The sequence below is a fragment of the Dromiciops gliroides genome, chromosome 3, assembly GCF_019393635.1.
Source record: "Dromiciops gliroides isolate mDroGli1 chromosome 3, mDroGli1.pri, whole genome shotgun sequence".
Classification (NCBI taxonomy): Eukaryota; Metazoa; Chordata; class Mammalia; order Microbiotheria; family Microbiotheriidae; genus Dromiciops; species Dromiciops gliroides.
In genome coordinates, this window is record NC_057863.1 from 308011715 (window position 1) to 308025033 (window position 13319).

Genomic DNA, 13319 nt, shown 5'->3' on the forward strand with positions numbered 1-13319 from the left:
GCTTTACCACTGCGCCATCTAGCTGCCCCAGGCAATAATCTTTTAAAAAAATTTTATGTTAACGGAAATACATGTTATATTTCATTCATTTCAAAAATAAAATATACTTTTAAGTTTAACTTAGATTATTAACATTTTCTCCATAGCTCTATTTTAAAAATTTTATTTTTGAAATACTTTCAAACCTCATGAGCCTTAAGTATGTAGACTCTGTAGACTAGTTTGGGTTGGATGATAGAAAACATGTTGGGCAAGAGTGGGAGAAAAACCTTGAGAGGCAGGTTGGGGATAGACATTGGACTACCTGGAATGGCAGAATAAGGAGCATGGACTTGATGCAACAGGCATCATTGATTTCTTTGTTTTTATTTTTATTTTTTTTGAGTCTAGGGAGTGATGAAATCAAAACTGCTTTAGGAAGAGTAAATTGGCAAGGATTGTAGGATGCTTAGAGGGTGGAGGAGCTGGAGAAAAAAGAAACTAATCAAGCATCTTTTGTCTGGGAATTGTCTAGGCCAGAGATAATAAGGGCTTGAATTAGGGTGGTGTCACTTAAATTGAAAGGAGATAGTTTCCAGACTTAATGCCAGAGAGGAATATGAAAGGCCTTTAGGAGTGGCATAATGAACAGTAATAGGGAAATCAAAAGGAAGATCTAGTTTTCGAGGGAAGATGATGAACTTGTCTTTGGACATGTTTAATTTGAAATGCTGTTATGGGCAATGGAATGTATAGAACCAGAACTTGGTAGCTCTCCATAGCTCTATTTTTTTAATTTTATTTTTGAAATGAATGAGTTTTTTCTTTGGCAATAATTTACATAAAGATGAGAATTAAGGATATAGGAATGGATTCATTTATGGAGAGATTAAATTCAATTCGAAAAGCATTTAAGTTTCTATTATGTACAAAGTGAGAGGGATAAAGGCTCAGGCTTAGAGTAAGGAAGATGAGTTCAGATGATGCTTTGGGGATATTATCTGTATGACCATGGGCAAGTGACTTAACCTGTCAGTGCCCAAAAATGTTTTCTAAGAATGTATGATTAGTGGAGAGCATTTCCAAACAGGGAGTGTCCTATAATGATGAAATTTCACTCCTGGATCCAGGCATGGGTATAAGGCATTTTGCTAGGAACTGGGAGAAAAGAGAAAAGAAAAGAAGAGAAGAAAAGAGAAAAGAAAAGAAAAAAAAAACAGCCTTGGCTTCAAAGAGCTTACATTTTACTTGAAGATACAACACCAAAAACGGTTAAGTCAAGAGAAGGTTAATTTGAGAGCAAAGACTTCCTGTAGAATTTTGCATCCAAGATCAGCTTTGAAAGAAACTAAGTAGTAGAGATGTGGAAGAAATGGAGCCTAGGACAGCCTGGGCCAAAGGATAAAGGTGGGACATCAAATTCTGAGTTTGGGAAACAGCAAGGTAGGTCAGTTGGAACAGAAAGTAGAGTGTGTGAAGGGGACTCCTGTGAAATGCTTGGGAAAGCCAGATCAGAATCACATTCTGTGGAAAAAGAGAAATAGAAGACACGAAAGGTCGTGAAAGTGTTTGTTTACATTATTATAATCCACAAAAAATTAGGGCTCACAGATGCTGTTTCATTTCTGGTCAATTTTCAGACATTTGTGACAGCATTTTCCTGCCACAAGAGCCTGCTGCTCCTGGAAACTCTGGCACAGCATCCTCAAGAATGGAAACTTTGCCTGTTCTCTTTTGTGTTCTGTCCTGATTAGGGAGGCAATTTGAGCAAATGAGGTTCCATAGATACCAAGGAGTACAATGCGAATAACAGTATCATAGGGAACCCAGATAGGCAGACACAGCATTGTACTTAGGCATGCCTTGTTTGGCCTCCCAGACAGGCTATTACTTTGCAAACAGAATTTAACATTGTCTGGGCAGACACATCCTGCTCCAAAATTCTCCTATTGCATCCTAGCTGTATACAAAATGAGACCACAGCAGAGGAGAAATGCCTATATTCTTCACCCTCCTGAGTCTATGGCAATGAGCATTAATAAAAGCATAGTCTGTAACTTAAAAAAAAAAATGATCTGTGCTCCTGTTGGGATGCCCCAGGAATGTTTTAATGATTTCAGATAGTTTGTTCTGATGTATTTCCTCGTGGGCACAGTTATCTCAGCTGCACCCATGTGAAAAGCTTTTAATTTGGTTAAATTTATGCTGTGAGCATTTGGGGACTGGGGTGTTGGAGGGGTTCCCTCCCTTCCCCTCATTGTAATTCTCTTGTGGTATCCTCCCCTGCACAGTTATGTGGTTCTCCATATGCCCAAATTCATAAGCTCTCATATGAACAGGCTTCAACACTGTGGAATTTGGCTCTGATTCAGATATATTAGGATCATAGAATTACAGCTGGTAGGGACTCTAAAGGTCATCAAATCCAACCTTATCATTTGATAGATGACAGGGGTGGAAAGCCACATAAATCATTACTGTCCATGCTTTGTTAGAATCCTGGGACGGACCCTCCTGAGGAGGAAGATATGAACATTCCTCCCCTTGATAGTTTCATGCTTAGACAGTCTTCACTCCTGCAGTGACATGAGCCACTTTTCTCCTTGTATAAGATACACACACATATGCTACATGACAGTACAGTGGTTATCACACTTTGAATGTGTTTTTTTATGGCTGCCTTCAGGGGGGAAAAAACCCTCAAACTTTCTCAGTTTGATAATGCATGACTAGGAGGTTTGTGATTAGTATCAGTAGCCATTTTTCTAAATGAATATAATAATGAATTCACTTTTTTCCTCCTCAGAGGAAAAAATTGTTATTTCATGTCCTATAAGAGACAATCAAATGATATCTATCAGAAGAAAGGCACAGGAGTAAACAAGTAAGAAGGTTGTAATCATAGCAATAACTTGGATGGGCCATTAGGGTTTATTCACCAGGGAAAAGACATGTCAAAAGACATGGGGTGTATGGGGTATTCAGGGAAGACTAGAACTTCTGGTGTGAGGGCTGCTGAGCTCCTTCAGGGCTCCTTGTCCACTTTTGGTGTCCACCCACCTTCACCCAACTCTCCAAGAAGGTGTAGCATGGGCAGCAGCCACATCCTGGTAAACCATTTAGGCAGATGGGCTAAACCAGGTTGAGAGTAACTGATGGACCTCAAACCCATCAGTGAGTTGGGGGGGGGGGTCTACTCCAAGCACATGAAGACTTCCTCCAGTGGAATGAGTGGCTGACAACAATTTGTTTCAAAGGCCATGACGGCAACAGAAGCAGGCACTGTGGAACACTCAGAGCTTGGATAGACATGGAAGATACCAAGATCATCCACTGCATCCCAGGTCTTGTTGTCTTGACTCTTGTCCTGATACTGGACTTCAATGACTCTGGAAGAGAGGGTGAGGCTGACAACTTCGTGCAACTCTCTGCCTTACTTAAATCCATTTCATGCGCCTGTCCAAAAAAAGTGGTGAGGTGAGATTTAGAGGGCTCTGACAGCATTGTGTTGGGCCATATTCTTCACAGGGGTAGCAATGGTTAATTTTTTTCATCTTAAAAGTATTTAATTTTTTCCAGTTACATGTAAAGATATTTTTCAACATTTGTCTTTATAAGATTTTGAGTTCCAAATTTTTCTTCCTCCCTCCTACCTCCCCAAAACAGAAAGCAATCTGATATAGGCTACAATATATATAGGTACAATCACATCAAACATTTCTGCACTAGTTATGTTTTGATAGAAGAATCATAACAAGAGGGAAAAACCTCAAAAAAGAAAAAACAAAACCAAAAAAAGTAGAAACAGTATGTTTCAATCTGCATTCAGATTCCACAGTTCTTTTTTCTGGATGTGGAGAGCATTTTCTATCATGAGTTCTTTCTTGAATCATTATATTTCTGAGAAGAGCCAAGTCTATCACGATTGATTATCGCACAATGTTGCTGTTACTGTGCACAATGTTCTCCTGGTTCTGCTCTCTTCACTCAGCATCAGTCCACTTAAGTCTTTCCAGTTTTTTCTGAAATCTACCAGCTCATTATTTCTTATAGCACAATAGTATTCTATTACATTCATATACCACAACTTGTTCAGTCATTCCCCACTTGATGGGCATCCCCTCATTTCCATACCAATGGTTCATCTTATGGGTGCTTTCTAAATTCTTTTCCCAGCTAACCATGGTTTTGGTTATTATTAAAAGTACCAGGATGCCTAGGACCTAAATGAAGTTGTGCCTGTGAGAACACAGTAAAGGATAAATTCACACTGTCCATGACCTAGAGTTCAAGAATATTGAAGAAAGAATGGTGGTGCCTGGTGTTAAATGCAATACAGAGTTCTAGAAGGACAACACAAAGAAGATGATCTAATATGGTCACCCTAGCATGAGATGCTTTCATGGAGACAATAGTGAGACTAGGGTGACAGAGAAGTTCAAGGTAAATGCTAATGGAGAGGATGTGGATCTGTGTAACAAGAACACTTGTAAGAAAACAGCATTTTGGGTCATGTGTTTTCCAAATTAGGTATTTTAGGGAAATTCCAAGAGGTCTGTGAAAAGCAGAGTAGGAATATAAGATATTGTCTATAGCACACTTAATGCTAACTTCTCTTCTAAGCCACTATTTGTTCCTCACAGGTTCTCCAAGTGTCTTTTGTTTTTCCTACAAATATATGACAATGTCTTAGCTGTTATGTCTGAGAGGTACAATATCCCCTTCCCACCTTGTTATGGAGAGAACCAAACTTGATCAAATGCATTTTCACTTAAAGACAACTGAATGTCTGACTTTATTATAGGAATCCCCATAGAAGGTCATAAAACTATCAGACCAACTTGGGTTGACAGTCCACACCTGAGTTACTCTGCCTAGTGTTGGGAAACCTAAAATGCTGGCTATGTTTTCAGAAAACTGTCACTCTTATCATGTTCTGATTATGGGAGGGGATCTTAATTGCAGCAGCAATGAAGAAATAGACAGAAGCCATCTGGAACCTCATCCACTGTGTGCCAAAGAATTGTCTTCTATTTTAAAAGCCAAAGACATCATAGATGTATGGAGGAATTTTAGTCCTTTATATAAGACAATGCACTTGATTGAGTGCCAGAGTTGGTTATTTATCCTTGGGAAGATTGCACAGGCTTTATGTTTTTTAAAAATTAATTTCAATTTCTTGGTTGTGAATTGAATTGTCCCTAATGGTTTTTGCTAATGATAAGAAGTTTTATTTACTTTTAGTTCTGTTTGACATTCATAAGCATAGTTTATATTGGCACTACCATTGTCCAAATCTTAAAAGATGCTTTATTTGTTTTGTGAGGGATGTTTTGATTTTTTCAGATAGGAAGATTGGAGATCTTTTTATTTCTTGGATACTATGTTGAGAAATACATAAATCACCATAGATTCATTTAATGACAAAGCCATTGTGAAGTTATGTGGATCAGAAGCCATAATTTGAAATTTGGGAACACAAACTTGAAACCCACAAAGTTTTTTTGAAACTTAATTTAGTCACAGGTCATATGAGAACCCTAAATGGAGACAAAGAAATAAAGAAGAGTAAGGGAGACTCTGTGTGTGTGTGTGTGTGTGTGTGTGTGTGTGTGTGTGTGTGTGTGTGTGTTTTGGGTGGTAGTGGTGGTGAGCAGAAGAACTGTGAGAAACTGGAGGTGGGATTTCTTGGTTAGCCAGGTTCAATCTTGATTTCAAGATCGATGTAACTTATTTATCTAGAGAATAAAAGCTGGAAAGTAGATGCCATAAAGGGCATCTGTTCCCTCTTGCAAAACATCCCTTCTTCCTGCCACAATGAAAGGCAGATGACTAAACAGACTGGACCATTGGTCTTACCGTAACTGACATTCTTAGGTTGTTTTGAAGGCAGTCAGTCATGGAAAGGCAACACTGTGATGGGAGTCATAAACTTGTAAAAAATTGGGAACCTCAGCCCTCTGCTGGGAGAGGCCAGACATATTTTTCTAGGATAAAAATACTTACGAGATTTGAAAATAATCAGAAAAGAAAAGAAGTGCATGTTGTCTAGTGGACAATCAGTCTTTTCTTTAGAGGAACATCTTATTCAATTCCATAAATGTTTATTAAATCCCTATTCTATACATTCTTTGTGCTGGGGACTGGGGATACAAAAAAAAATTAATAAATCAGTCCTTGCTTTTGAGCTTATATCCTCCTTCGTGGATATAGTGCCCAGGTGAATAAGTAAAATTGAGATAAATTGAGGAGGAAAGAACACTAACAACCAGAGGGATGGGGGAAGACTTGGTGGAGTATGTGGTGAGCTTTGGAAGAATTCCAAGATTCAAAGAGAAGGGAACTAGGAAGGAATGCATTCTGGCATGCTGAATGGTGTGGATGAACACATGGAGGAAGGAAAGGAAATGCATGGAAGATGGAGCATTTAGGGAATTGACAGTAGCCCAGTTTGGTTGGAATAGGAGTCTGTGAAAGACAGTGTGAAATAGAACAGGAAAGAGGTAGGATGGATGACCTTCATTCATGCCAAACTGAAGTATTAGTCAGTTATTCTAGAGCAGGGCTCCTTAACTGTTTTCTACTTGTAACCCCTTTTCGACTGATAAATTTTTATGTGACTCCAGGTATATTAGTATATAAAATACCTATACCTTCATGACCCCCACACTCAGTTATGTGACCCCACATGGTGTTGGGACCTACAGTTTAAGAAACTGAGTTCTAGAGGATACATAAAATCATTGAAAATATTTGTGCAGGGAAGGACATGTTGGGTAGATACTCTTCCAAGCTAGGTGGTGCAGTAGCCAGAGTGCTGGGCCTGGAGTCAGGAAGACCTGAGTTCAAATTTGACTTCTGATACTGACTAGTTCTGTGATCTTGGGCACATCACTTAATCTCTGTTTGCCTCAGTTTCCTTATCTGCATAATGGGATGATATTATAGAAAATAACTGTAAAGCACTTAGCACAGTGCCTGGCACATAGTAAGCACTACACAAATATTATTATTACTGTCAGATTTTAGCAGCTGTATGGAGGACTGATTTAAAAGGGAAGATACTGGAAATAGGTTAACCAATTCAGATGCTATTACAGTAGTCCAAGCAAGGGAGCTGAACTAGGGTAATTTTGGTGTAAATAGATTAAAGAAAGATGTTTGTTTTTAAAGAAACTGTAGAGGTAGTTTTAATAAAACTTGGCACCTGATCGACTAGTAGGGTGGGGAGGTAGTATGGAGGGAAGGGTCAAGGATGACTCAAGGTTATGAATTGAGATGACTTTGAGTTATGTGGCACCCTCAACAATGTTTGGATGAGGGGAAAATTTTCAGGGAGAAATATAAGATTTGGTTTTAGATATTGTTTGAGGTGCCTATACAACATCCATAAAGCTATACCTAGTAGGTAATTGATGATATGGGACTAGAATTCAAGAGAGAAATCGAAGATGGATATTTAAATTAAGTACTACATTAAGTACTGGGCCTGGGGTCAGGAAGATTCATCTTTGTGAGTTGAAATCTAGCCTCAGACACTTATTAGCTGTGTGACCCTGTGTAAGTCACTTAACTGTGTTTGTCTCAGTTTCTTCATCTATAAAAAGAGCTGGAGAAGGAAATGGCAAACTATTCCATTACCTGCCAAAAAAAAAACCCCAAATAGGGTCCTGAAGAGTCAGATATGACTGAGAAAACAACTGAACAACAGGAAGAGAAACTTAGTTCTAGAAGAGTCGTAGAGATCATCAAGTCATATAATGTTACAGTTGAGGAAATTGAGGCTCAGAAAAATATTTGATTTATTCATAGTCTTGCATACTTAGTTGCATAACTGGGACAAAGAACCTATGTCTCTTGAGATTCTTGTCCCAGGTTCTTGTACTTTTCCCTCTCTATTATCTCCATCTTACTGATGAGGAAACTGAGGTTCTGTGCAGTTGACATATTTAGCATCATACAGCTAGGAAATGGCAAAGTCGGGATTCAAATCCATATCTTTCTCATCTTTCAGTCTCTGTCTCTTTTCATCTTTTCATTCATTTCAGTAGACTGAAAAACAAACCAGCATTCCGACAGAGGGAGTGGATAGTGAAAGACATTTTTGTGTTCATTGCTGAATCATTTTCTATGTCAAACTCCCCTTCTTTCCAATGTGTGTGTGTGTCTGTGTCTGTGTGTGTGTGTGTCTGTGTCTGTGTGTTTGAGTGGGTGGGTATTTGTGTGTGAATCATACATCCTCTTGAAGAGCTTTATAGAAAGGCTTTTCAATGTTGTTTTTCCCCTCACAAAAAAGAAACATCAAAGAGAAAGAGACACTTTTTAAGCTTTTGACTGGCTTTCACCACTTATTATGTGAGAAAGGAGATGTCAGTAACTTTCAAAAGAAATCCTTAGATCAATGTGTTTTAGCTTTCCGATTATAAAATTCAATCCAAAGACCTACCAAAGAAATCATACAATGGAAGTTTGTTGAAATAAATTGAATTGCCTTGGAAGGAAAGATGCCTTAGTCTGGCATGCATATTCGTGTGTGTGCTCATGCACCAGAAAACTTAAATTCCCTTTGTGTACAGAGAGGGAAACTGAACATGTCCTGTGGAAAATGAGTGACCCTTGGATGGTGTGGCCAGTGTGCTTTATTTTTGGATTCCCAAAAGTGACATTGGAGCTTATCCTAGAGGATCAAAGTTCATTCTAAAGCAGGGGTTGCTTTGCCTTTTAGTGTCATGGATCCCTTTGGCAATCTGAAGTCCATTGACTTCTTGTATTTAAACACCTAAAATAAAAATACTTAAGATTACAAAGAAAATCTATTTTATTGAGTTATCAAAATATTTTCAAGTAAGTTCATGGACTCCCAGACTAAGATTCCTTGGTCTAAAGAATTTTTTAAAATAGATAAAGTGAAGAAGAGTATTGGGATGAAGAAGAGATCCAACATTGAATCAATAGTTGGTCCATTTCAGACCAGCAGAAGGGTTTTTGGGAAGGTGGAATAAGGAGGGGAGATAGGTGTTCTGAAATTGTTGTCATCCTCCCAGTGAATAGCCTATGAGATCAGGCCTTTGGGTTGTGATAGATAGCAGGAGAAGATCAGGCTATTAGAAAGCAAGAATATTTTGTCTAATGGATAATGAAGGATCTATTAGGAAGTCAATTCTCCTTTCCTAGGAGTAAGTTGTTAAATACCTAGAACATTGTCTACAGGGGAAAAGCCTCTCTGAAGATATATACATGGTGTCATTCCTATTTCATTTGCTCTTGCTGCCACAGAAAGTGATGGATAAACTTGGTTATTTACTAGGGCCTTTATTATTTAGGAATTTATCCATTTCTATTCCAAGGAGAAGGAGGAGTCTGAAATGTGATTCTGAATATTTGGCATTTTCACTATCAAAGGGGCCTCCCTGAGATAAACCAAAGAGATCTGCATTCAGCAGTTTTGCCTATAAACCCACAACTCAGAGAAATATGTGTGAACCTTCAAAGCTTTCAGTGAAAAAGTAAAAAAAAAACAACAAAAAAAACCCCAAACAAAACCAATCCAAAAAACTGTTGCTATGAATTCTGGGATTGTTTTCTATATCACTATTACTTTTTTTGGTTTAAGAAGTAGTACTTCATCTAGTTGTGAATTCTATATTTGCACTTGATAAAAATATTAAATAAACATTAAATATTAAATTTTGGGCTTGGATTAGGTTTTTTGCTTTTGTTTTTGGTCTGAATCTGTGATTTTTGCCGGTATGGAAAATTTCCAATATGGAAACTTCCTTGACACATGGAGATCTGCAACTACTTTAGATTGCCTGAAGGCATGAAAGATTAGGTGATTTGCTTGTGGTTCACTACTAACATTCAGTCATCAAATAATCATTTGTTAAGTACCTAATTGTTGCTGTTGTTGTTGTTCTTTGAAGAGGACTAATGACCTTAGTAGGGTGATATCTTGACTTGCAAATGAATTGGATTTAAGTGAGACCGGACTGTGCAAAGTCACCAGCCTCATTCTCTCCTCCCAGGCCATCTGGGACAAGTGGCAAGATATAGATCAGTATGACTGGAGAAGGCCAAGCATTTAATATGTGCCAGGCATTGTGCTAAACATTGGGGATACAAAAAGAGGCAAAAGACAGTCGACCTCAAGGCAATCTAATCATATCAGAGGCAAAACTGGAACCCAGATCTCCTGATTCCAAGGCCAGACCTTTAGGCACTTCACCATGTTGCTACTTGGTACTAGAATTAACTAGTTGTTTTCAAACTTTATTTCATCTCAGCCTATGCTCATATGTTGAAAGGCAAATACTATGTTAATCTAATTTCTAAAAAAACATATAATTGTTTCAAATGGGCAGGATTTTTTTTGGGGGGGAAGTGGTATTTTTTAGCTTGAATTGTATAGGAAATTGGATTTATTATTTACCTTGCTTTGCTAGCAGAAGTGGTGGCTTTAAGAACACATGGACAGGGGTGGCTAGGTGGCGCAGTGGATAAAGCACTGGCCTTGGATTCAGGAGGACCTGAGTTCAAATCCAGCCTCAGACACTTGACACTTACTAGCTGTGTGACCTTGGGCAAGTCACTTAACCCTCATTGCCCTACAAAAACAAAAAAACAAACAAACAAAAACAAAACAAAAAAAGAACACATGGGCCAGTAGTAGGGATAGGAATTGGATCTGTGATTTTATTGGTGTAAAGAATTCTCATGTGAAGAAAATAGCTCAGCCATGTGGATTGACCTTGAGATGTGCTGCTAATATTTAACAACAGGCTCTCTGGAAAAAAAAAAAAACGAATGCAAAGGATATACTTTTAGGTTTAATCTGTATGATTAACGTTTTCTCCATTTCTGTTTTTAAGTCTAGACAATCAACAAAACAATAAATCAAGCCCTGATTTGTAAAGCTTGCCAATTTCTCAGGTGTAAATGTTTACTAAATGCTTACTCAGGTGTAAATTGTTACTAACAATTTAATAATCTGCTTTTAGGAGATGCTGCCAACAGGTCCCAGGTTGGTACCTTCTGGGCAACGTTTAAGACTTAACACTCTCAATGTCAAAAGTACTTGACCTTTAGTCACTATCTCTTAAAGTGGAAAGAGCATAGAACAAGAAATCACAGGGTCTGGGTTCTAGTCTCAATTCTACTGCTAATTAACTAGCTGTATTAGCTACAGCAGGTCACTGAACCTTCTTGAGATTTGTTTTCCTCATTTGTAAAATGAAATGATTTGGTCGTTTGTTTGTTTTTATGCTGCCTCCGAGCTCAAAACTTGTCGGTGGCTTTTCTGTGTTGTGTTGCTCATTTTCAATCAGGAAAGTGAGGGTGCAGCATGCTGTTGTCGATCCAAACTGCAGTTAAAAGAGAGGGAGAGAGAACTCTCAGGCAGCCGACCCAGCATATTTCAAACCTTGAGACTCAACACAGAAGATAAGAGATCATCGAGAGGAGGGTGGTAAATTCCACTTGACTAAATCTTAGTGCCTCTCACCGCCTGGATTGGGGGAGGGAGTCAGAACTGCACACATTTGCCCATCTTTAATGGCTATGGATGATATTCTTAATTGTACAATATTTTGATTCCCACCTCTCAATACCCTCCATCTCTCCATCTCTGTCCACAGATAGCTCTTTCAATACAGCAGCTGTGCCATCTGCTTCAAATATTATTTCAGTCCTCACTGTTTTGGGATAAATTTCATAAAGTGTATTGCCTACACACACATCTAATTGAACAAACGAGAAGCCTTTCCAGTTAAAAAAAGCTTCCTCAATGACAAGAAGTGTCCAATTTCCATTCAAATGGTTACTCCGGGGCTTTAAAATATGTGTGAATTCATCTAACAGAGGCTGATGGTGTATGGGAGGCAGATGGCTTGGTTCTGTGTAGGAAAAAAAATAAGTGGTTTTTACTATCAATCTTATTTTTTTGGCAAAAGGCTGACATAATAAAGATGTGTGTATTACTGAGAATGCTTTTTAATAATGATTCTACCTTATGTTTTCCCCCAAGAATATGGTTAACTGACTAGGAAAATCTATTTAGAGATTTTATGTTTATCTATAATGATCAGCTTTGGAAAAAAAAAAGCCCACTAAAAGAATCAGGGCAATACAAAAACACACACAACACACACACACACACACACACACACACACACACACACACAAAACCCCACACCAACAAACCCAAACCTATGTCTCCACAGTTCTGAGAGTCTAAGAGAGGGAAGAAGTGATGAAATTTCTGGCTTTTCTTCTGCTACAGAATTGTGAGATTTGGAATGTGAGGAAAGGAGAATTATATGAAAATTTCTTCATATGCCTCTGAGGCATAGGTGAAAATAGGTTATGTGTTTTGAAGAAATCATTAGAATCATAGCCATACTCAGCCACCCAGTTGTAATGGTCCAGGGATTCTCTAACTTTAAATCTCAGAAGTTTGGGGTTGGAGGGAGTTCCTTTGAATTTTAGGCTCACATGAATAAATAATACTTATGGTGGGAAATAGAATGTCATGTGTAAAGAGCAGCAAAGAAGGCAAATTTGGCTTTGCTGTAGAATGTGGAAAGTGGAGTAATGGAAAGATAGTTTGGAGTGAGGTTGTTAAGAGTCTGCATTAGATACCTGAGGATATAGGAAGCCATTGATGTTTATTAAGAAGGAGAGTGGCTTTGTCAGACTTCAGTAATGTTAGCAGGGAAGGGTGGAAAGCCTTGGCCATACTTAGTCTCTGCTATTCTACTTCAGGGATTTCTAAGAGCAGCTGGTCCTCAAAAAAGTGCCCAGAGTTTCCACTTATACTTGCAATAAAATACATTCTCTCTTGCTCTCCCAAGGTGAGCTGTGAGCAAAAAAATATAGAATCACCGAATTAGTGTCTGAAGACAGTGCGATATAGGGGAAAATAATCCTGGATTTAGGTAAGAACACCTTTTTTGGGAATCCCAGTCCTGTTCTTTATTACTTGTGTGCCTTTGGGCGAAATGTTAGTTTTGCTAGACCTCAATTTCCTCATCTGTAGAATAGGGGTTGGACTAGATGGTCTCTGGGTTCTCTTCCGGCTCTAAATCAATGATTTGATGAAATTTAATATAGGTATATGAAAATAATAATAATAATCACAATAATCATAATCACTAGCATTTATATAGTGTTTTAAGACGTGTAAAGCTCTTTACATAAATTAACTCATTTGATCTTCGTGACAACCCTTTTAAGTTGGTCCTATTATTATCTCCATTTTACAGATGAAGAAAAACAAAAGCCCTGTAAAAGAAATACATGGTCAAGCAAAAGAGATAAGCAGATTGTCCATGTCTAAAAGTGTG